Source organism: Panthera leo, chromosome D2, assembly GCF_018350215.1.
Source record: "Panthera leo isolate Ple1 chromosome D2, P.leo_Ple1_pat1.1, whole genome shotgun sequence".
Taxonomy (NCBI): Eukaryota; Metazoa; Chordata; class Mammalia; order Carnivora; family Felidae; genus Panthera; species Panthera leo.
The window spans coordinates 46105186-46128779 of record NC_056689.1 but is presented as its reverse complement, the minus strand read 5'-3'; the positions used below and the strand labels follow the sequence as shown (position 1 = coordinate 46128779).

The 23594-nt window shown below is 43.3% G+C and overlaps 1 protein-coding gene and 1 pseudogene across 11 annotated transcripts in view; both read right to left on the bottom strand.

The window, feature by feature from the left end:
- The window catches only part of WDFY4 (WDFY family member 4), a 309530-nt gene extending 290472 nt beyond the window's left edge, over nt 1–19058 (bottom strand). For 2 of the 11 annotated variants that reach the window (XM_042907736.1, XM_042907738.1), the window contains exon 1: nt 7089–7473. The gene's annotated coding sequence lies outside the window, so the exon portion shown is untranslated. The other 9 variants (XM_042907731.1, XM_042907733.1, XM_042907739.1 and 6 more) reach the window with 9 other exon arrangements.
- On the bottom strand, nt 18178–18298 carry LOC122202842 (annotated as a pseudogene).
- Nucleotides 19059–23594: the final 4536 nt, after the last annotated feature.

Below are 23594 nucleotides of genomic sequence, written 5' to 3'. Positions count from 1 at the left end.
ATGTGTCAGGAATAATTTCTTACCTAGACCTAATTCTTCTACATGCACAGGAAATGGGAAAATGGCTCTGGGAGGGTGAGCCCACTGCTGCTTCGTCTCTCTTCCCACCTTGCCATGGCAGGCCTCTCTGCCTCTGGTCTCCCCAACGTCTCCCACTTACCCCACAGTGTCAGACTGAGGAGCACAGCCCCTTCACATCAGTCCCTTGCTCAACTGTGTTCAGTGGTTCCTCATGTTCTCAAGGAACACTCTCAAGCTCTTGGCCCTCAATGATATGTCCCAACATCCTTCCTTGACTGATTGCCCACTGCACTCCCAATGAGGTCTGGCCAAATGAACTGTTCACTCATCATCTGATCCTTTGCCTTTACTCAGGAGTCTCTCCCTGGGATGCCCCTCCCTCAGCTCCACATAACCCAATCTTGCCACCTTCCATGTTTCCTTGGCCAGGCATTTCTTCCTTGCCCCAACCAAGAAATAACCCCCTTCTCTCCAACTTCCAAACTCCTGCCACCACCCAGCCATCCTGTGATTAAAAAGTAGTCACAACACTTTGCATCCATCAATGCTACATCCCTACTACAAGATCTCATTTAGTAATTACACCCCGGTGTTCGGGGTTATGATCATCTCCAGGTGCAGGTGGAAGGAGGAGCCCAGGAGTGAAAGTGCACAGACACGGTGTGTGGACTCAAGCAGAATAAAAGTGAGCACTTGGGAATTCCCAAATTTATCATTACCTGCTGCCTGTAGTAACCACGGCACCCCTCACTTTCTTCCTTGCGAGATCATTACTCTTGAATACGCTTCACCTTTCTCATTCCTGCATTTCCTCAATTCTAAGTTTCCACCAGCTATAAAATGCTGGTAGGACCAGTAATTATGTAATTACTTTGAGACGGAGGGGATCATCACATTAAATACACAGGTCAAAACTGAGACTATTCAGACACTTCAAATTGTGCAAGGGAAGAAGTATTTCTCGGAACCAAGGTGATATTTTAGATGCGAGATTCTGAGAGAGATCCCTTCCCCCATGCAGCAGCGGAATCATTCTCAGAGGTACCTGCCCGCCCCCCTCCATTAATTTACAGAATTAAATGTTTCCTGGAGGTATGTGAAAGGAAAAGCTAAAACTTACAAGATTCTGTATTCTGATTGCAGAGTGCTGCCCCTGCTTTGTTTGTTTTTTCCCGTTTCATTATCAGGACTTTGGCCCATCCGCATCTCCTGGCTCTCTTCTCACCCTTCGCCTTCTTCAAAGAGGTGGCGGTCCTTCCCCACCCCCACCAGGGCAGTTGCTGCGCATGCGCTGGATGCGTTGCAGAAAATAGGAGCCTCAGGCACCTGTGGAGAGGCGGGACAACCCCCCTCCAGCCCCACCCCAGTAAAAGAAATGCATTATTTGGGCAGAAACACAGAAACAGAGCTGCAGGGTGGTTGCGACCTGCCCTTAGTACATGCATGTCCCAGCCAGCTGCTTTCTGCACTTGGGGCCCCTCGCTCCTTGATCTGGTCCACACCCAAAAAGAGTCACAGGAGGAAGCCTGTGGGGGCTCACTGTAGCACGCTCGGACCTCACTAAGTCCTGATAGGCTCTGACCAACCTCATAACACAGTTTCTTCATGTGTACATACTTTTATTCATCTTTGCCTATCTGTTTATATTTTGTGCCTATCCTTTAAACTGTTATCCGGGTGCTACTTGGACAATTTTCTTCTTATTATTATGTTAAAAACACAAAACTCAACAAGTATTTCCTCTTTTTTGCATACTATATTTCACTTGGAAGCATATTTTATTTATAACTGATGTATAGACGTTTTCATTGTATCAGTTGTCCATCATCATATCATAAACATAGTCTGTGTTGCCTTTACCCTTAAATTATCCGTTTAATGACCAAGAATCATGTTCTTGGTGGATTGCCTGTAATTGACTCTCTTCATTCCCTAATAATGGAATGCCCTGAGCCCATTGTTATAGGCAATGATGGGATAAAAAGGATTCCCAGGCAATCTTTTTGTTTGCTGTGAATCATTTGCAAATGGGGAAGAGCAGTTTTCACACTTCTGCCCAAAGTTCACTATTCCTTACCAGAAGTGTTTCCTCAGTTCACAGTGAGGGTGGTGCCTAATTCAAAGTGCAAGGGCTTTATTTTATTTTTAATTTATTTTTTTTTTTTTTTTGAGAGAGAGAGAGACAGAGAACTAGCAGGGAAGGGGCAGAGAGAGAGAGGGAGACACGGAATCTGAAGTAGGCTCCAGGCTCTGAGCTGTCAGCACAGAGCCGGATGCGGGGCTCAAACTCACGAATGTGAGATCATGACCTGAGCTGAAGTCAGACGCTTAACTGACTGAGCCACCCAGGTGCCCCAAAGAGCAAGGGCTTTCAATTCAAATCTCAGCTGAGTCTCTTACTGTCTGAGAGGGAGGGACCTCTGAGCTTCCATTTTCCCATCTGTAAAATGGGAGTAATGAAACTGATCTCACTTGGGGGATGAAATATGGGGCTAATTCCAGTGCTCTGCCCAGTGTCTGGTTTACTTTAAGTACGAAATCTATTCTTCTTACCCTTCATCCTTCCTTTCTCCCTGGATTATCTGGGCCAAGTAGCTTTTCACTTCTCTAACTTCCATCCTTCTTGAACTGTGTTTCCCACAAAAGCCTCTGGCCGTAAAACACGAAGTACCTCTGAAGGGCACTGCCCAGAAGAAATACAAAGCCAGCCACATATTCAAGCCACATGTGTAATGTAAAATAGTCTTGGTGGCCACATTTAAAAAGTAAAAGTAAAGAGCATAATTAAGCCATTTATTCAAATATACTTTTAAAATATATTTTATTTAATCCAATATATCCAAAATAATATCATTTCAATATGCAATCAATATTTTTAAGTATTAAGTAAATATTTCCCATTTCTTTTTGTTATTTGTAACATCTTTGATACCTGATGTACATACTAAACTTACAGCCCATCTCAGTTCAGACTGACCATATCTCAGATATGATTAGAAGCTTCTGTATTGGGTTGCACGGATCTAGACTTAGAGACTTAAGCTTCTAACAGGTGTGCAGATGCTTCAAATGGGGCCATCAGCCAAGGGCTTCGGAGTGTTGCCTTGGAAACATCATTACAGGTGCAAAATGCCCACACATTTTGATGGTTTGCATAAGAAATGGAGACAACAAAGGCAAGTCCCCACTGGTAAATTAATAAATAAATGTAAATAAATAAATTGTAAAAAGTTCTAGAGTGTGACTCAAGAACTCTGAGGGGCTCATCCTTCCTTCTTTCCCTCCTGCGCAAGATATCTCCCCTAGAACCCCAAGAAGACCAAGCTGTCTTGCTTTTCAACTATGAAGGTCAGATGGGGACAGGGGGTGCCAAGACTTCATTTCTCCACTTGACGTCTAATACACATCTCCACTTTTATTTGTTCAAACCTATATTCTGGAATAACCGCCACCTTGCAAATATGTTCCTTCTGCCCCTGACCTAGCTCAAGATCTGACAATTCCATTCTCCCTATTGCCCTCGAGTCATCTTCAACTTCTCTATCCCACACACTACACTTAAAATATCATCAAATCCCACACTCAAAAAGTATCCAGAACTCACCACTCCGACCACCTCTCATTATCTCTACCATCCCTTTGGGGGGAGCCACCAATACCTCGAGCCTGAATTAGTACAACAGCCATGTAACGGATGGTCTTGCTTGTTCCTTTGCTGCCCATAAAGCAGCTAAAATGATTCTTCTTTAAAATGCAAGCATACATCAGTGAGTCAAAAATATGTATTTTTAGTCACCATTAAAACGATAGAAAAATATATACACCACTTAGGAATAACTCTAGACAAAATATGCACTATTTTATAAAGAAAGTTATAAAATTTTATCAAATATTTTAAAGAAAATTTTATTCAAATATTCTAAAGACTATTTGTCATCTAAACAAATGAGCATACAAACCATGTTCATGAATTGGAAGCGTCACTTTCATAAAGATATTGTATCTCTCTGAATGGTATTTTCAACCAATCCTGAACATAGGTTTTTGCTGAATCTGATAAACTGTTTGTAAAATCATGTGAAGAAAGAATGTACCAAGAATGTCAAGACAGAATGGAAGAAGAAGAAAAAAAATAACAAGACTCTTTTCAGATATCAAAATTCATTGTAAGCCTAGAGTTAATCATATCATATAGTATTGGCAAAGGGATCAACAAATGGACAGAACAGAGAGCCCAGAAACAGACCTGCATATACATGACAACTTGATTTATAACGGAGCTGGTGTAGATCAGTGACTAAAGAATGGCCTTTTAATTAATAGAGCTAAAGACTCTTGGTTATCCATATGGGAAAAAAAACAAAACAAAATGTAAAAAAACATTTTTGATGGGACAAAACACTTAAATGTGAAAGGCAAAATTATAAACAAAAAATGTAAGAGTAATTTTATGACTTCGTGACGGAGGCGAATTTCTTAGATAGCACACATGTATATCATAAAAGAACATATGGATAAATGAAGCTCATTTGAAATTAAGAAATTTGGTCAGTAATAGAAATTGCAAAGAATGTATGGAGACAAGGCACAAGCAATGGAAAAATATTTACAATATACATTTACAACAAAGGATTAATATCCAGATATGTATTAAATTATGGAAAATCAACAGGGTAGAATACAGATGGCCCCAAAGAGAAGTGGGCCAAAGATCTGAACATGAAAAGGAATCCAGAATGGCCAATAGGCATATAAAGAGATGCCCAACCTTAGTAATTCAGGAAGTGCAAATTAAAAACACAGATGGATTTAAAAATAAATAAATAAATAAATAAATAAATAAATAAATAAATAAATAAAATAAAAATAAAAAAACACAGATGGATTTTCATTTTCACTAGATTGGCAAAAATTAAAACTCCAGCCATATCAGATGCTGGTGAAGATGTGGGAACAACAGAAACTTTAACATATTGCTCATGGGTGGGTAAAATGAAGCAATTGGTTTAGAAAGCATTTTGGTATCATCCAGTAAGGGTGAAGGTATGTAAAATCCATGACCCACCAATTCTACTTTTAGGGGACATACCTTAGGGAAGTCTTGCACACATACTCTGGGATATACGTACAAGCAGAGCCCTAGCAGTACTCACAAATCCTGAGTGCCTAGCAGCTTGTGATAGAAAAACAAAACCAAAAACCAAAAAAAAAAAAAAAAAAAAAATTCCAAGTGCCCATCAGCATTAACTCAGGGAAGTATATTGAGATATATTTATATAGAACAGAATAGTATGAAGGAATTCCAGAAACAAAATTGGGAGCAAGCGAGGCAAGTCTTAAAAAAATATTTAATTCCTATTTGCAAAGTTCAAAAACATGCAAAACTAACACGTATTTAGCAATTTAAATATATGAGCTAAAACGATAGAGAAAAGCAAGGGAACAACAAGCCCTGAAATCTGGGAAACCACGTTCTCTGATAAGAGAGAAAGGACAAGCCTGTGAAGGACCTCAAAGATGCTGATGCTATTTTTTTTTTATTTTTTTTACATGTATTTATTCACTTTGAGACAGAGAGAAGAGCACAGAGAAAAGCAGAGAGAAGGAGAGAGAATCCCAAGCAGGGTCCACACTGTCAGCCCAGAGCCTGATATGGGGCCTGAACCCACGAACCGTGAGATCATGACCTGAGCCGAAATTGAGAGTCAGACACTTAACCGACTGAGCCACCCAGACGCCCCTGATGCTGATGATCTTTAAAGAACACACTTAGGTGATACTTCTCATACCCTATACACTGTTTCTGAATTTTCTTTTCTATAAACTCAACATGTAGAAACTCACTAAGTCTAAGGGGGTACAGCCCAGGACCTCACACTGAACAGGAAGTCCGTCCTTACCTCTCTGGCTGAGTCGCCTGGCCTGCGCCTCACGGCTCTCTGCCCCACTGGCCTCCACCAGGCCCCCTGCACTGCACTTTGACGTCCTTTCTCCATTCCCCTGCCAAAAATATTTCTCAAAAACCACAGAGCTCAGACTCTCCCTTCCTTCAGGTCTCCGCCCAGAAGGCATGCACATTCTGGGCCTCCTGACCCCCTACTCCCAGGCCTCTGCATTCCATCCCACTTCAGCCCATCACGCCAAGTACAACTGCCCCCGTCCACTGGCCCTGATGCCTTTAACAGTGCCTGGCAGGAAATGGCTCTCCATAAGTATTTCTTGAAATCTCTCAAATAATTAAATGGATGATTATGCAGAAAATCATGTCAGCATCGAAGCTTCCTTGGAAAGAGTAATACATGAAATCCTTAGTTGCTGCATTAGCTCCTCCTGGCTTCCCAGAAGCTGGGACAAAGGATTGGTTCAGTGTTCTGTAAGGTCTGATTTCAGGAGGAGAGAAAAGCAAATTCTCTGTGAGCCAGGTGGTCCGGCTTAATCAGTTGCTGTTTCTAAGGTTTGATGTGGTAATTCACATGAGGAGAGGGAGGCCGGAAGAGGCACCTACTTACCAGACCCCCAGGGAATGACCACAGGACCAGGACAAAGCTAGCTCTCTTGGTGACCAGGCTGGAGTGGCCCACAATTCTCAGCACCCTTCAGAGGCCTGTGCAGGGGGCCGGGCAGAGGAGTCTCACGGTCAGCAGCCCTTCCCCATCCCTGGGAATTAGCACAGACAGGCTCACATCCAGCCTGCCCCTGGGGTGGCGGGTCACCTTCCTTAGCAGAACCGTGAGAAAGGGCTTGACCTGCGGTCAGAGGATGAGGAATGGAGCTGGAGCCCAGCCTGGCTCAGCACACTCCAACAGTGACAGACACCCCAGCAGACCCCGGCATCAGAATGGCCCTGCACCGCGCCCCCCCCCCTCCCCCGCCCCCGCCACCACACACTTCCTGCTTATCAGCTCGCCTCTTCTCCCACATCCACACACCCAGATCAGGCACCGGCAGTCACAAGTGTTCCAATGCTGAGCTTTCCAGCAGGCGGCCAGTAGGCCCCACCCTGACCGACAGGACCTCCATGCCCATCTCCGGCCTGGCCCAGTGTGGCCGAGAGCAAGGTCACCTACCCAGAGGTGTGGCGGTCAAGGCCTGCAGAATTCAGGTGGCATGGGTGCCCCCGTACTGGGCCACAGCCCCTCAGGCCTGGGGGAAGAGGGCTCGGCCAGCATTGTTAGTCTCCAACAGCGTTTCACTATGAATCACTCAAGCTGCGTTTCTGCTCATTTCCTGGAGAAAGCAGAAGTGAAGAGTCAGCAGATGCCTGTTGTCCCCATTACCCAGACGGCGACAGAACTGCCTGGGTTCTGGTGGGTGACTCGGGCCCTGCAGAAAGGCCCCTTAGGGGAGTATGCTCAGAGGTCAAGCAGTGCTGGCCACGGCCAAGCACAAAGAGGCACAGCTAGTGAATAGTGGATACAGAATTTAGCCTTGTGTTATTCGGCTGCACTTTCCCGTTGTTTCTTGATCCCACCTATCCTCTCTGAGCCTTTGGTAAAATACAGATAATAATGGTGTTTAGGTGAATTTGGTTACAGAGGTGTCTAAAGTGCAGCCATGGACAGTGCCTGGGTTCATCAGTCTCCTCTCTGTCAGGCCCGGAGAGAGCTCCTCACGTGGATTTCTTCCTCCCCCATCCTAAGCCCTGAGTTTTACCACTGATCCAGGGAGTCCCCCAAGGTCAGATGGTCAACTGTGGGTGACACTAATGATGATGAAAGAAAAGTTTGTTTTATTTTTTTTTTTAAATACAATTTTAAATAATAGGATGAAGTTCTCTGAAACTCAGCATCAACACTCTCTTTCCTTGGGGTGCGTGGGTCCAACTCTTGATTTTGGCTCAGGCCGTGCTCTCTCGGTTCATGGGTTCAAGCACCCACCCCCCCCACCCCCTGACGTCAGGCTCTGCCCCGACAGCGTGGTGCCCACTTGGAGCTCTCTCTCTCTCCTTCTCTTTCTGCCCCTCCTCTGCTCGTGTTCTCTCTTTCTCAAAATAAATAAATAAACTTAAAAAAGAAAAGAAAAAGTTCCCTTTCCTGTACGTCTATTAGGCTGAGCCATTTCACATTGTCTTTTCATAACACCCCCGTGTAGCATCAGCTAGCTCGTCACCGTGTTCAGTTCACAACCCAACTGACCGTTTATAAGTAACTATGAGCAAGAGACAACATCCTTTGCTGTGGGAGGCAAAAAAGCCCTGGGATTGGTCCAAAAACGAAAACACAGTTATAACGAAGCCTCCTCTCTTGCCAGTGAAAAGTTGCCAGTAGACAGCAGCCAAAATAGGAGACGTGTCCAGCTGCAGACCCAGGCATCATGTCCCCGCTGACCCCAGGCCCCTTCCCCAGCAGGACGGAGAGGTCCTAGCATCCTTGCTCGAGCTTTCATTTCTCATCCCATCCACGGGTACCCAGAAAGCTACGGTGGAAGCTGGAAGCATGGAACCACAGGCAGGACACCTTGGGTCACCCTGAGACACTCAACAGTGTGTGCAGCAGCACAAGAATCATCTTGTCGGGCCAGAATGGGCTCCACTTTTTTTTAAGTGACAAATTAAAATCAATGGTTCTACTATTTCCAACATCTGTGATGCTATGTAGTATGCACCATTATGGGCAAAGAAACATTCATCTTCTTGGCAGCGGGGACAAGACTCTTCCCAAGGGAAAGACCTGCTTTTGGCAACTAAAGATGATAGGTTGCCAGAGGCTGGGGTCCTGGGTTGAAAATCTCAGGTGAAAATATCAGGTATACAAAGACAACGAATATCTTTACGTCGTTTCTTATTTGTGGCATGAAGCTACTGTGATGTGCTAAGGAACAAATCAAGTAACATTTGCAAGTGGGTCTTGAAACACTAGAAAGAGCTACACAAGAATGAGTTGTTATTATTGAGAAACCTGTCCGTGCTCAGACACTGAGGCAGCCAGGGCAGCTATGAACGGCTCATGTAGATGTGTATTTTCATTGAAGGGAAATGTGAGATTCTGTGATTTTTTTAAATGTCCAAAAATAGCAATTATACTTCTGCTTCCATTTATGACAACATAACTGTTACAGAACATATCCTCCCATTGAAAGTAACTCTAAATATGTAAGACAACGGTTTTCATGTATTGAATAGCAGGCTGACTAACACTATGATCCTTGAAGGGAGAGAAACCCAGGGGAGCCCCACAGTTGTCCTGGCTTTCTTCCTATGGCTACTTTCTGATAAGGTGCAGGAAAGTGGAGGCCCAGGGGCAGTAATCTCCCTGGACTGAAAATGTGTAAGAGGAAAGGAACTAGAATTTTCAGGGCAGAATCCTAAGAAGAATGTGTTTTGTGGGAACTCATTGTGTGTGTCCTTGGCCAAGGCTTGCCCGTGCATGTGTGGGGTAAGACTCCAAAAGACCTAGCAGAGATCACCTGCCTCAGCGCTGAGAACTAAATGGAGATAACGGAGACTGGGCAATGCTATGAATGTTAGTTACATCCCATCCAGACTGAAAAGACTTCACTGCACATTTTGAGAATTCATCTTATACTCCAGAAAGGCCACACAGAAAAGTAAAAACTGCACACAAGAGTAGGAGCCATGAACTAGGAACAAGCTCAAAACTGAAACAGAAAATCCCTGGGGACTCTGAGTGGTTCAATCGGTTAAGCATCTGACTCTTTTTTTTTTTTTTTTAATTTTCTTTAACATTTATTTATTTTTGAGACAGAGAGAGAGCATGAACAGGGGAGGGTCAGAGAAAGAGGGAGACACAGAATCTGAAACAGGCTCCAGGCTCTGAGCTGTCAGCACAGAGCCCGACGCGGGCCTCGAACCCACGGACCGCGAGATCATGACCTGAGCCGAAGTCGGACGCTCAACCGACTGAGCCACCCAGGAGCCCCAGCATCTGACTCTTGATTTCGGCTCAGGTCATGATCTCACAGTTGTGAGATGAGCCCCGCATCTGGCTCTGCACTAAGCATGGAGCCTGCCTAAAATTCTCTCTCTCTCCCTCTGCTCCTCTCCCCTGCTTGCATTCTCTCTCTCTCTCTAAAAAAAGAAAAGAAAAGAAAAGAAAAGAAAAGAAAAGAAAAGAAAAGAAAAAAAGAAAGAGAAAAAGAAAGAAATAGAAAATCCCAAACAAATAATACAAGCAAGCCTGGCAGAACCAAAAAGATATTCCAGTAAATGAACTGCCAACTAGAGCAAAACTCATGATGCTTTGATGGAAGAAAACATAATGCAGCATCCCTTCAATGTAGCATCCACATTCTCTGGCATACAGCTACAATTAGTAGAAATCTGGAGAAACAGAAAAATGTGACCTATAACGAGAAAAATAACCATCAATAGGAACAGTCCCCAAGATGAACCTAATGTTGCAAGTATCACCCCAGGACTTTAAAGCAGCTATTAGAAATATATTCAAGGACTTAAAGGAAAAGATAGTCATAATAATTGCGAGGTAGGACATTTCAGCATATAAATGGAAAATATAAGAAGATTGCAATGAAGAATATCCAGTGGAAAAAAAGAGTCTCTTCCACAAATGGCATTGAGAACGCTGGTCAGCTACATACGAAAGAATGAAACTGGACCACTTTCTTCCACTATCACTATACACAGAAATAAATTCAAAATGGATGAAAGACCTAAATGTGTGGCAGGAAACCATAAAAATCCTTGAAGAGAAGGTTAAGCGCCCACCTCTTGGTTTTGCCTCAGGTCATGATCTCATGGTTCATGAGTTCAAGCCCCACGTCAGGCTCTGCACTGAGACCATGGAGCCTGCTTTGGATTCTCTCTCTCTCTCTCTCTCTCTCTGCCCCACCCTGGCTCTTCCTCTCACTCTCAAAATAAATAAATAAACATTAAAAAACATCCTTAAAGAGAGCACAGGCAGTAAGATTTCTGGCATTGGCCATAGCAACATTTTTCTAGGTATGTCTCCTGAGGCAAGGGAAATAAAAGTAAAAATAAACTGTTAGGAGCTTCTACACAGCAAAGGAAGCAATCAACAAAACTAAAAGGCAACCTACTGCATGGAAGGAGATATTTGCAAATGACATATCCAATAAAATGTTACTATCCAAATTATGTAAAGAACTTATACAAATCAAGACCCAAAAAACAAATAATCCAATTAAAAATGGACAGAAAAATGAACAGACATTTCTCCAAAGAAGACATTCATATGGCCAACAGACACATGAGAGGTGCTCAACATTCCTCATCATCAGGGAAATACACATCAAAACTATAATGAGCTATCACCTCATGCGTATCAGAATAACTAAAATCAAAAACACAATAAACAGCAACTGTTGGCGAGGATGTGGAGAAAAAGGAACTTTCTTGAACTATTGGTGGGAATGCAAACAGGAACAGCCACTGTGGAAAAGCATGGAGAGTCCTCAAAACGTTAAAAATAGCCTGGATCCAATAATCATGCTACTGGCTATTTAACCAAAAAATACAAAAACACTAATTCAAAGGGATGCATATACCCCTATATGTATAGCAGCATTATTGACAATAGCCAAATTATGGAAGCAGCCCAAGTATTCATCAAGAGACGAATGGATAAAGAAGATGTGGTATATATATATACAATGAAATGTCATTCAGCCATAACTGTGGGGAATAGCTAGGAATTCCCAGAGGTTGCACCAATAGGTTAACAAGGCATAAAGAAATAGAAAGCCACAGGATGAACACATCCAAGATTAGGTAAACTAGATTAGGTAATCAGGGCAAAGGCCCCCAGTATAGGACAAAGATATACGAACAGAGAGGCCTCAGGATGAAAACATCAAAAATGAGGTAAAGAAGATTAGGTATTCAGGGCGGAAACGCCCCCCAACTTAGTACAATAGCAGAAAGCTGCTTTCACAGGAAGGAAGGACCAAAATAGGTAAACAGTAAACAGGGCTTTTGACTGCAGCAGGGTGAAGTTGCCCAGAGTGGGGCTAATTAGCAAAAGAAAGGTGCTTTGTTGACCCCGAGGTAGCCTGCTCTGTCTGTCTTGTCCCCTAAGCTAGCTAAGTTAAGCAGACTTGGTGCTTCATGTGTGCTGTAAACAAACATCTGCCCAGCACCAGGACTTTGTTTTGTATTGACCCAAACCCCTAACACTGCATATCTTCAAAACCCCCTTTCCCTCACGCCTGTGAATTAATGTTCACGGTATCATTGTCTCTTTGTGCACGTCCATCATGCTTGTAAGCCTTCTGATCCTAATAAAAATGGAGCAAGGACCTTTACTCAGGGCTCTTGTCTCCTCCCAGACATTAGCCTCTCTCGAATTTTAATCCTGCGTCCGCTCTCTTGCTGGACAAGAGGGAACTCCGGACCCAGAGTCTATGACACATAACAATGAATGAAATCTTGCGATTTGCAATGACGTCTATGAAGCTAGACATTATAACACTAAGTGAAATAAGTTAGTCAGAGAAAGACAAATATACGATTTCACTCATATATGGAATTTAAGAAACAAAACAAGCAAGCAAAAAAAAAGAGAGAGAGAGACAAGCCAAGAAACAGACTCTTATATTTTAAACTTTTTAAATGTTTTTATTAATTTTTGAGAGAGGGAGAGCATGAGCGGGGGAGGGGCAGAGAGAGAGGGAGACACAGAATCTGAAGCAGGTTCCAGGCTCTGAGCTGTGTGCACAGAGGCTGACGTGGGTCTGGAGCTCACGAACCAGGAGATCATGACCTGAGCCGAAGTCGGAAGCTTAATGGACTGAACCATCCAGGTGCCCCCAAGAAGCAGACTCTTAACTATAAAGAAGAAACTGCTAGTTACCAGAGTGGAGGTGGGCAAGAGGATGGGAGGAATAGAGAGGATGAAGGAGTGCACTCGTCCTGATGAGCACTGGGTATTGTAAGGAATAACTGAATCACTATCTTGTACACACGAAACTAATATAAGACTGTATGTGTTAAATAATAAAATAAAATAACAGAAGGACAAAAAATGGAAATTTTAGAACCAGAAAGTATATTTGAAATGAAAATTTGGGCCAATAGCAGAATAATGGTTGCAAAAAAAATTAATGAAATTTAAGACCAATCTATAGAAATGATTCAATTTGAAAGAGAGAGGAGAAAAGATTGAAGAAAAATAAAAATGCACTCAGTTGCCTTTGGGATAATATTAAATAGTATAATATATGTGTAACTGAAGTCCCAGAGGGAAAGAAGGGAGAGAAGAGAGTAGAAAAAATATGTGAAGAAATAATGTTTGAAATGTCCCAAGTTTATTGAAAAGAAACAAATTGCAGGTACAATAGGCTTAGTAAACCCCAAGCATGACAAAGCGGAAAGAAAACCACCTTTAGGCATGTCGTAGTCAGACTTCTAATGATGAAAAACAAAAAATTATTTTGGGGTGCCTGGGTGGCTTGGTCAGTTAAGCATCCAACTCTTGACCTCATCTCAGGTCTTGATCTCCAGATCTTGAGTTCAAGCCCCACATTGGGCTCCATGTTGGGCGTGGAGCCTACTGAAAAAAAAAAGATTATCTTTAAAAACAAAGAAAAATAGTATCCCATATGGGGGAACACCACTTCAGGCAGATGTTTTGTCAGAAAAAAAATGGGAGTCATAAGACAATGGAAAAATATCTCTAGCATGTTAAAAGAATAGCAATTATTAACTCATAACTCAAGTTAATAAAATCCTCGAAAAGATGAGGATAAAATAAAGTTATTTTCAGATTACTGACACCTCAAATCACTCATCTCCAGAAGACTTGTACTACAAGAAATTCTCTTTTTTTTTTTTTTTTTTTACTGGTTATTTTATTTTTGAGAGAGAGACAGCAAGGGAGAGGCAGAAAGACAGGGGACAGGGGATCCAAAGTAGGCTCTGTGCTGACAGCAGAGAGCGTGGTGTGGGTCTCGAACTCACCCACTGTGAGATCATGACTTGAGCTGAAGTTGGACCCTTAACCGACTGAGCCCCCCAGATGCCCCTACAAGATATTCTAAAGGAGGTTTTGGAGCCTAAGGGAAAAGACACCAGATGGAAATGTGGATCTACAGAAAGCAAAGAAGAGTACTGGTAATGGCAAATATAATCAAACGATTTACTTTTTCTTGTCTTAATTTCTTTAAAACATTAGGACCGTTTATAACAACAAAAAAATGTAACACTGTACTTTGGAGTGTATTCCGTACATGCATGAAATATATGACAGCAATCCCACAAAAGATGACTGAGTAAATAGAAACATACTGTTGCAAGCTTCTCCCATTTTACGTGACATAGTGGTTTATTAACTCTGAGTAATAACAAACTTGTGGCAAGTTAAGGATCCATATTTTATTTATAGCTTTGCAACCAAGATACCAGGAAAGTCAATGCTCAGTTCTAATCAGCAAACACACTGAGCATCTATTCTGTGCCAGATCCCAGTTAGACTCTGGAGAAACAGGTGAGTAAGGGAAGCTTCTGTTGAGGTTATTTCCTACAACACTTATTCAAGTGGGAGGGTGGTTCTCCTTCAAATTGTGGTCCTGGAACACAATGGTTCAGAACTTGGTCCTTTAAAGTCTTGTTGTCATCTGCACCCAATCAGCAAAACAGGAGGGCGAATGGACAGAGCACATCTCCGCTCACAAAAGCCCAGCCTGTAAGTGGCATGCCCACTTGGGCTCGAATTCCATTGTACTTTCATGGCCACAGCTAATGGCGAGGAAGGCTGGGAAGTACAATTCAGCCATGTGCCGGCCTTAATCCTGTTATTAGGAGAGCATACATTTTGGTAGGCTATCAGTCTCTACCATACTCTCTTCAGAGAGCTTATGATCTACACTGAGGACAATAAAGAAAAAGGTTGATAATATTTTCCTGACTTTTAAAATAAATCATGTTAATTTTATACACGATGCAAAAAAAAGCATAAAGAATACAGAATAAAATGAAAATCATTAATATCCTAAATACCATAACCCGCAAATCAATAACCCATGTGAGAATAACATTTCATTTTTTCCTGTTTACCAAAATATATTTCTTTCATCTTAATTTCTTTCTTAAATTTAAAATCATGCCATAAATTCTGCTTCATTACATGTTGGGAATTTTGTTTTTCGCTTAATTCATCATAAACGACTGTCCCATGTTGTTATTATAATGCATTTTTTACATGAAACTGGAATCAAGAAGAAGGAAGGCTGTTTATACAGCAATGGGACATTTTTTTAAACCTAAAGAGAAAGCCACGTCCTGAAACCTTCACATTCCCTGTGAGGATTAGGATAAACTCCAGAAAAAGAGAGGGGATGCAACCAGCAGGCCGTACTTTCTTGGAGGTGGAGAACATGAGTTCTGGTGTAACTGGGAAATAACTCCACCAGATACCTGGAGCCTGAAGGAGTAATGATGAATGCTGTCGGTGACAGGAGGAGACGTGGAGAGGGACAGGCCACCGGAATGCTATAGATGGCCAAATATATTTTTTAATTTGCAAAAGCAGCTGGAAGGTAGAACTGACAACTCCACGTGGGCATTTTGACACGACACTCAGCAGGAGCCCACTGAGAAGATAAAGAACCAGAAGCTGTCATTTAGTCAGACTTGGGCCATCCAACCCACTTCAACCAGCATGATGATTTCCCAGGACCGAGTCCTAAGCTGGGTTCTGCAGGCACAAATAATAGATAAGAATGTCTTCCTCATGGAGCTTTAAACCCAAGAACAAGTCCTTTAGGTTTAGCTCATATGTTTTTGGTGGAGGAGAAGATATAAGCGTCACTAAGGATGTGATCTTCAGTAAGACACTAGTCAAAATCTCTTATGATCTCCACTTCCATTTATCTCACAGCTGTCTCCTCAACACCACCATATGCCTGATACTGTGCAAGATGCCTGGGGGGTGATAAGATCCGGTCTGTCTTTGGGAAATTCACAGACATCACACACACCATGCACAGCCACACACCTGTCATGCCCAAACGGTTTTATTTTAGGGAAGTAGGAATAAACAGCCGAAAGTTCACTTTAACACTGAGTGCCTTTATGCTCTGCCACCACGGATGTGGTGTTGACAGAAATTTGGTCTTCCCTAAAGAGGCTCGGCTTTGGGGGAGATCTCATGAGACCAGAGAGAGGATATCAGTGAGGAGCAGGCTTAGCAGGGGAATGGAGTGTGGTTTCTGGCAGTAAGGAAGGTGAGGGGATATTTTGAAAAAAGATGCATGGGAAACAGAGCTTTTTCAAGAAGGGGTGCTGGAACAACCTGGATATCCATGATGAAAATACATCATTCTTGACTCCTGCCTCACAACATATATGAGAGAGAAAAAGAAAGAAAGAAAGAAAGAAAGAAAGAAAGAAAGAAAGAAAGAAAGAGAGGAAGGAAGGAAGGAAGGAAGGAAGGAAGGAAGGAAGGAAGAAAGGAAGGAAAGAAGGGAGGAAGAGAAACAAAAGAAACAAAAACAAACAAAACACAAGATTTCTTAGACTGAAAGAGCTAATGCTATAATGCTCCTTAGAGAAAACATTAAAAAATATCTATGGGCCCTGGGAGTAAGAAAAGGTTTCTTGGACAGGTCACAGAAAACAGTAACCATAAAAGAAAAGATTGAGAAATTAGACTTCATCAAAATTAAAATTTTCTATTTTTTTTTTAGTTTACTTATTTTGAGAGAGGGAAGAGAGAGAGAGGGAGAGAGAACAAGACCAGGGGAGGGACAGAGAGAGAGGGAGAGAGAGAATCCCACGCAGGCTCCATACTGTCAGTGCAGAGCCCGATGAGAGGCTTAAACTCACGAACCATGAGATCATGACCTGAGCTGAAATCAAGAGTCAGAAACTTAACTAACTGAGCCACCCAGGTGGCTCAAAATTAAAAACTTCTTCTAATCCAAAGGTATTATTAGCAAATGAAAAGGCAAGTCATAGGCTGGGATAAAATATTCACAAAGCATATATCTGACCAAGGAAGGATCCAGAACATATAAAGAACTCCAACAAATCAATAATTAAAAAATATACCACCCAATAAAAAAAATGTAAAAAAGACTTATACAACCAAAAAATGTGTAATATATAAAATATATACATATATGCATGTATATACACAAATATATATATATATGCACATACATACACACACACACACAAATATATACAAATGGCCAAAAGGTGCTCAATATTATTACTTATCAGGTAAGTGGAAATTAAAATCACACTGAGATGCCTCAGCACACCCACTACAATGGCTAAAAAAGATTAATAACACCAGATAGAGAGGATTTGGAGGAACAGGAATGCTGGTAGGAATGTACAATAATACAACTACTTTTGTTAACAGTTTAACAGTATTTTATAAAGTTAAACATACACTTATGTGACCCAGCAATGCATTCCTACCTACCTATCCAAGATAAGTAAAAACACATGTCCACATAAAACCATGCATGAATATTCATAACAGCTTTATGTATGATAGCTAAAACCCAGAAACAACCCAAATGTCCACCAACTGGATAAAGAGTAAACAAATCATGGTATATTTGTACAATAGAATTCTGTTCAACAATGAAAATGTCTGCTATCGACACACCCTTCAATACGGATGAATCTCACAGACATTACCGACTGAATGGAGCGGCACACAAAAAGTACATATATTCTGTGATCCTATTTATATGAAAAATAGCCTATGTTAAAAAAAAAAAGATCAGAGCATTGGTTGCCTCTGGGAATGAGATACTGACTGGAAAAAGGCACAAAGGAACTTTTGGAAGTGATGGGAATATTTTATGTTTTGATAGAGGTATGAGCTACAAAAGTAGAGCATTTTGCAAATATACATAAAAATATACACGCATAAAATTTTACATTAAAAAACTATAAAAATAATTAAGGAAGCAATAAGATATAAATGAACCAAAAACGGCAAAATGTCGATCAAGGTTGACGTTGAACCATGGGTGCATGGGTTCATTATATTATTTTATTTGTGTATATTCAAATATTTTCCATAATAAAACTTTTTTAGAAGAAAAAGAAAGCAAGGAAGAAGGGAAGGCTAGGTATACCACAAATCAAAATATACTCTAAATCTTCTATCATGGAAACATCGTTCTCATGGGTAAATAGAGAAAACAGTGGAACAGAAGATCCAGAAAAAGCCTCAATTACACGCGCAAATTTAGTGTCCTCAAAGGTGACATCTCACATCAGTGGAGAAAGACGAACTACTAATAAGTGAGTTAGACAACTGGATACAAATATAAGAACAGATACTACACTCGATCTTAGCCAAAAAAGCCGAGAAGCAGTGGATAGAAATAGAAGAAAAAAATAAAATTTGATCATTTCTCACAACTAAATAGAAGCCAAATGAATCCATTGTTTACATGCAAAAAAAAAAAAAAATTAAACACATGCTAAAGAAAAAAATAAAAGGGTTCACAGAGCAGCTGGCAGCTACCAATGGGGACATAGCTCTGGAGAGGTGGCCACAACACAGGTCTGTCCCAAGGAGGTGGCAGGCTCGAGGCAGGGACACAGACCTCGAGTGAGAGCCCAAGGAGGGGCCGACGGGAAGAGCTAGGATTCCAAGAGCAGACAGAGCTGAGCCGTGGGGCGTGGGGTCCCAGAGGCTGCCCGCAGGCTGGGGAAACCAGGAGAAACAAAAGTAAAGCATGCATTCATTTCACCAGTGCCCGTGGCCAAGCCGTGCAAGGAGTGACTGCCCTCCGGTCATCACATTAGGTCAACCACTGCTGCAGCCTCTGGACTGGGAGTGAGGAGGAAGGAAGGGGAGGGGACGGAGGAGGAGAGGAGCACACACTGTATTGGTGTGGCATCCAGAACAACCGCGGCAGGCCCAGACTGAATCTTGGACACGGCTGGCAGCACAATGATGGTGTGGCACAGCCACAGGGGAGGAGGGTCGAAATGGTGGTCCTTCCAAAATTCTACCTAATCCAGGAAGGGCTGCTTTTCCTGGGCCACAATGGACCCTTACTGGGTACAGAGAATTTGCCCGCAGGGAGGTCCTGAGAAGAATTTACCTTGGCGCATCAAGCTCCTTGAAGACGGTCTGTCCCACGGAGAGGATGGGCATACTGGGAGCTGGCTAAGAGAGGGCCAGGCCAGGAAGCAGTGGGCAGCAAGGCAGAGACATCCAGGGGTCAGGTGGGAATGTGTGTGAGGCCGTGTTCCCAGGGCAGGCAGGGCGGGGGGGTCTGGACAGCGCTGCGTGCGGCTCTCCCGGCCCGTCACCAGGAAGGTGAAGGAGGGAAAGTGGCACCCAGGGACTTGCTACGCACCCTCCGAGGCCAGGCTGTGAACCAGAACTTATTCCCTGGGCAAATACCGAATGAGGACAGCCACCCCCTGGCAGTGGTGCCACCATGCCTTTGACCTCTTGGAGGAAGGCCAGGGTCCGAGAACAGAGACACGGTTTCTGGAGGCAGACTTTTCTCCCTTGTCCTTAGTGAAGTAAGGTCTGGATGGGAGGTGTGTCCTCAGCCCCACCATGCAGGAGCCTGGTGGCTTCCTCTACATGCCTCACTGGGTAGGCTCTTGGCCGGAGGTACAGAAAGTGAGTGGCTGGCTTTGCCAGAGCAAGCAGGATGTGGCATTCCTCTTGTCCCTGCTTCCTGCCGTCTGTATCATTCCACCTGCGGGACTCTCTCCGGCTCCTTCCCTGGTCCACAGCATCCATGGTGGAACAGAGCCGTGCATGGCTCCTGAATACCATCTCTCACGTGAGGTCAGCCTCCCAGAGACAGATGTTCCCGAACCCTCACACCTCCTTTTGAATCAGTGAACACCAGGACCAACCAAACGTGGCCCGGATGGGATCTGGAGTTGACTGTGATTAGGTCACTGTGGGTCACTATGGGTCAGTCCCCCAGTCAGAACTATCACTGGTGGCTCACCCTGGGCAAACCTGGCTGTCTGGGCTGCAGCCACATGGGAGGCTGGAGTGGGATGGGTGCAGGGAAGGCTGTCTGATCCTGCATCCTTACAGCTCGGACCCAGCCAGATGCTCATGCCCCAAAGAGGTCACCTTACAGCGATCGCTGCAAGGCAGCTAAGTACATCCTCTCCTGGAGCCAAAGGAGACAGAAAGGAATGCAGGTGCTTTGAACGAGATGCTGCCATGTTTGACCCTGGAGGAGGGGAGAGGGAGCCAAAGGCCTGGGAGGCTGGGGTTAGAGGGTCTGGAAAGAGCTAAGTGAGGTTAGGATCACTATGCAGAGCGGCAGAGTGGAGCCGAAAGAGCAGAGTGGCCTAGCTTCCGTTCTCAGAAGCTTGGTCAAGGTTAGATGCCTCTGTGGAGGAGCCTCCCTCCCAACTCCCACCAAGATGCACCGAGATGATGGGAAGGAAGGGAGGCGCCTTTCTCCGTGTCCCAAGGCTGTTCTTTGGGTCCCGCATCCTTTGTCACAGGGTAGAGCCCAGGTCCTCCACAGCCATCCTGGGGGCCTCGGTGCCTTTGTACAACCCACTCTGGACAGTGGCCTTTGGGGACAGGGAAGCAGCAGAGGCACTGCAGGTGCCGGCTTCATGCTTCAGTAACCACTTTGCCAGCTGGCCTGTGGCCCCCATGGGCCTCCGCTCAGGCGTGGCTCCCGGACACGCCCTGCAGAAACAGAGCAGGAGGTCAATGTGAGCTTTGAACATCAACAGAAGCAGGGCTGCCACAGACCCCATCGGAGACCCAAAGCCCTTGTGCTCGGGGAGGAGGCTGTGGGGCCGTGACACCCGCCCTCCCGGGAGCACCGTTCCCAGCAGGCATGAGGCCTCACAGAGGGAAGGACTGGTCACAGGCTGCTGGGAGGAGAGTGGCGGGGAGCAGGCAGGAACGGTGATCTCAGGCACATTATTTAACTACACTGAGACTGTTGCCCCATCTGAAAATGAAGAAAATGCAGCTGTTTCATACGGATTTTGCCTTAATGAGAAGTAAATAGAATAAGAGTGTAAAGTGTAGGTAGGGCACCCTACACTTGTCAACAGAGTTCTGCTTGGGGGCATTTCCTGGGCGAGGTTGGTGGGAGGAGAAGGGGGTGATGCCCTGGCCAATATTGGTTTAACTATTTCAATCCTTTGCTGCAGAGAACAGGAACTTGCCAACTTAAGCCACTAAGCTGTAGGACTCTGAGTAAGATGTCTAATCTGCCTGGGCCTCCCGCTCCATTATACATAAATTTAGGGTAATAGGGATTAAATAATAAGAATGTTGGGGTGCCTGGTGGGAGCTCAACTCTTGATTTCGGCTCAGGTCACGATCTCACAGTTCGGTTCGTCAAGATCGAGCTCCGGATCGGGCGTTCTCTCTCTCTCCCTCTCTCTCTGCCCTTCCACTGCTCGCGTGCCTATGATCTCTCTCTCTCAAAACAAATAAACAGACATTTTAAAAAAAGAATGTACCATCTGGAAAAGTGCAATGTTTAGCACATGGCGAATATCTGTGGTGCAAACAAGCACGAAATGTGACCAGTCCCCAGTGTAACTCCAGAATTCCCCTGGCTGGCCGCGGGGAGCTGGAGAGCCAAGGGAGGTGGAATTCAAGATGAAATGTGAGTGCGGGCCTTTCAGGGTATTTGCATATGTGGTCGAAAGCAAAATACACAGTAAAAAAAGATTCCTGCAAAGTATATATACTTCCAGGCTGAGGAAGCAGAAGTTACTTTTTTAATAGCGATGTGGGTTTTTTTTTTTTTTTCACTTACAAAATTATACCTGAACATGAAAGCCAAATTCAGCCTATAAGAACCAAACGCTGGCTTCTCTTTTGCCTGTGATCAAGTTCAGCTTTGCCCAAATAATCGCTCAGAGTGATTTCTTGTAGATCTTCTCATGGTTATACCATTACGACTTTAGCTCACACTTTTATTTTAGGATTAATTTTAGACAGCGCCTTTAGACATTCAGAAGTGAAAAACAAGACAATTCGCATGCTTCCCCTATTGTCTTCTTCCTCTCTCATACGCCTCCCTGATTCATATTATATTTTTATTTTCTTCTTCTAGCCGCTGCCTTTCCAACTTCGTTCATCATATTTTTATATGTCCCTCCAGCAGTTGCCTTCATGAATTTCATGGCATGTTCACTCCTCTATGCACTAAATTAACACAGCACTAGCTGCTATGGAAGGTAAAGAAACAGACCAGTTATTCTCCCTCTCCATTCTTCTTATTTATGCTTGTTATATAATTGTCTTCCTATTCATCATGGTTGAAAATCTTTGTGTTCGCTAACTACAAGTCTCTGACTTGCTTTGCCGCTAGGTTGGCCCTAAAAACTCGAAAGTTAACAAACAGCATTGACAATAGTACGGTTTTGTCAATCTTCATGGTAGAGTCAAGAAACGTGATTGACCCTGAGAGTAGAAAAGTACTCCTGAGGGGCGCCTGGGTGGCTCAGTCGGTTAAGCGGCCGACTTTGGCTCAGGTCATGATCTCACGGTCTGTGAGTTCAAGCCCCGCGTCGGGCTCTGTGCTGACCGCTCAGAGCCTGGAGCCTGTTTCCAATTCTGTGTCTCCCCCTCTCTCTGACCCTCCCCCGTTCATGCTCTGTCTCTCTCTGTCTCAAAAATAAATAAACGTTAAAAAAAAAAAAATTAAAAAAAAAAAAAAGTACTCGAGTCATTAACACCTTAAAGTTAGATTATATAAAACTTTTCATTAAATAATAATGATTCAATAAAGTATATTAAATAAAAGGCAATAAATACTCAAAATCTACTCATTTCATTACACTTTGCTCTTGTGCTGCTGTGGTTATTGTATCTGTGTGGTGGAAACACTGTATAATAATGTGCTGTGTGGTTGGTATTTTAAAACTGGCCACCGTGGGAGAATTTACACCATGGAAACTGGAAAAATACTACAAACAGGGACTTGATTTGTTATTTTACTGATTAAATTTAAGAAAGTTGTGGGGGCGGGGAGCATCCAGGTGGCTCAGTCAATTAAGCGTCCGACTTCAGCTCAGGTCATGATCTCGCAGTTCATGGGTTTGAGCCCCGCATCAGGCTCTGTGCTGACAGCTCAGAGCCTGGAGCCTGCTTCGGATTCTGTGTCTTTCTCTCTCTCTGTCTGCCCCTCCCTCACTTGTGTGTGCGCCCTCTCATTCTCTCTCTCTCTCTCCTCTCTCTCAAAAATAAATAAACATTAAAAAAAATTTTTTTAATGGAAAGGGGTGGGGAAATTGTTAATAATGCAGATTAAATTGGGCTGTGTCTATAGTCATTACACTATGATGTACATTACATTACATTACGTTACATTACATTACATTATAGTCATTATGTTGTGAAAAGCACAAAATTGAAGAAATATTTTTCTGGTGTTTGCAAACAAGTATCTCATTCAACATAGTCACTCAAGCCATTACACAGCTAAGGAAAGTTCTGACATATGGAGCACGGAAGCTAAAAATGGTTTCAGCTTAATGAATATAATCTGAGAAAGAGTTTAGCAGTAAATTACATATCAGACTTAATGACCATAAATTATTGGGTAAAGCACTGTGAATCATAGGGCAACTCTATTTGTCAAATCATGGTTAACTTGAAACTCTAGGGGTGCCTGGGTGGCTCAGTCAGTTAGGTGTC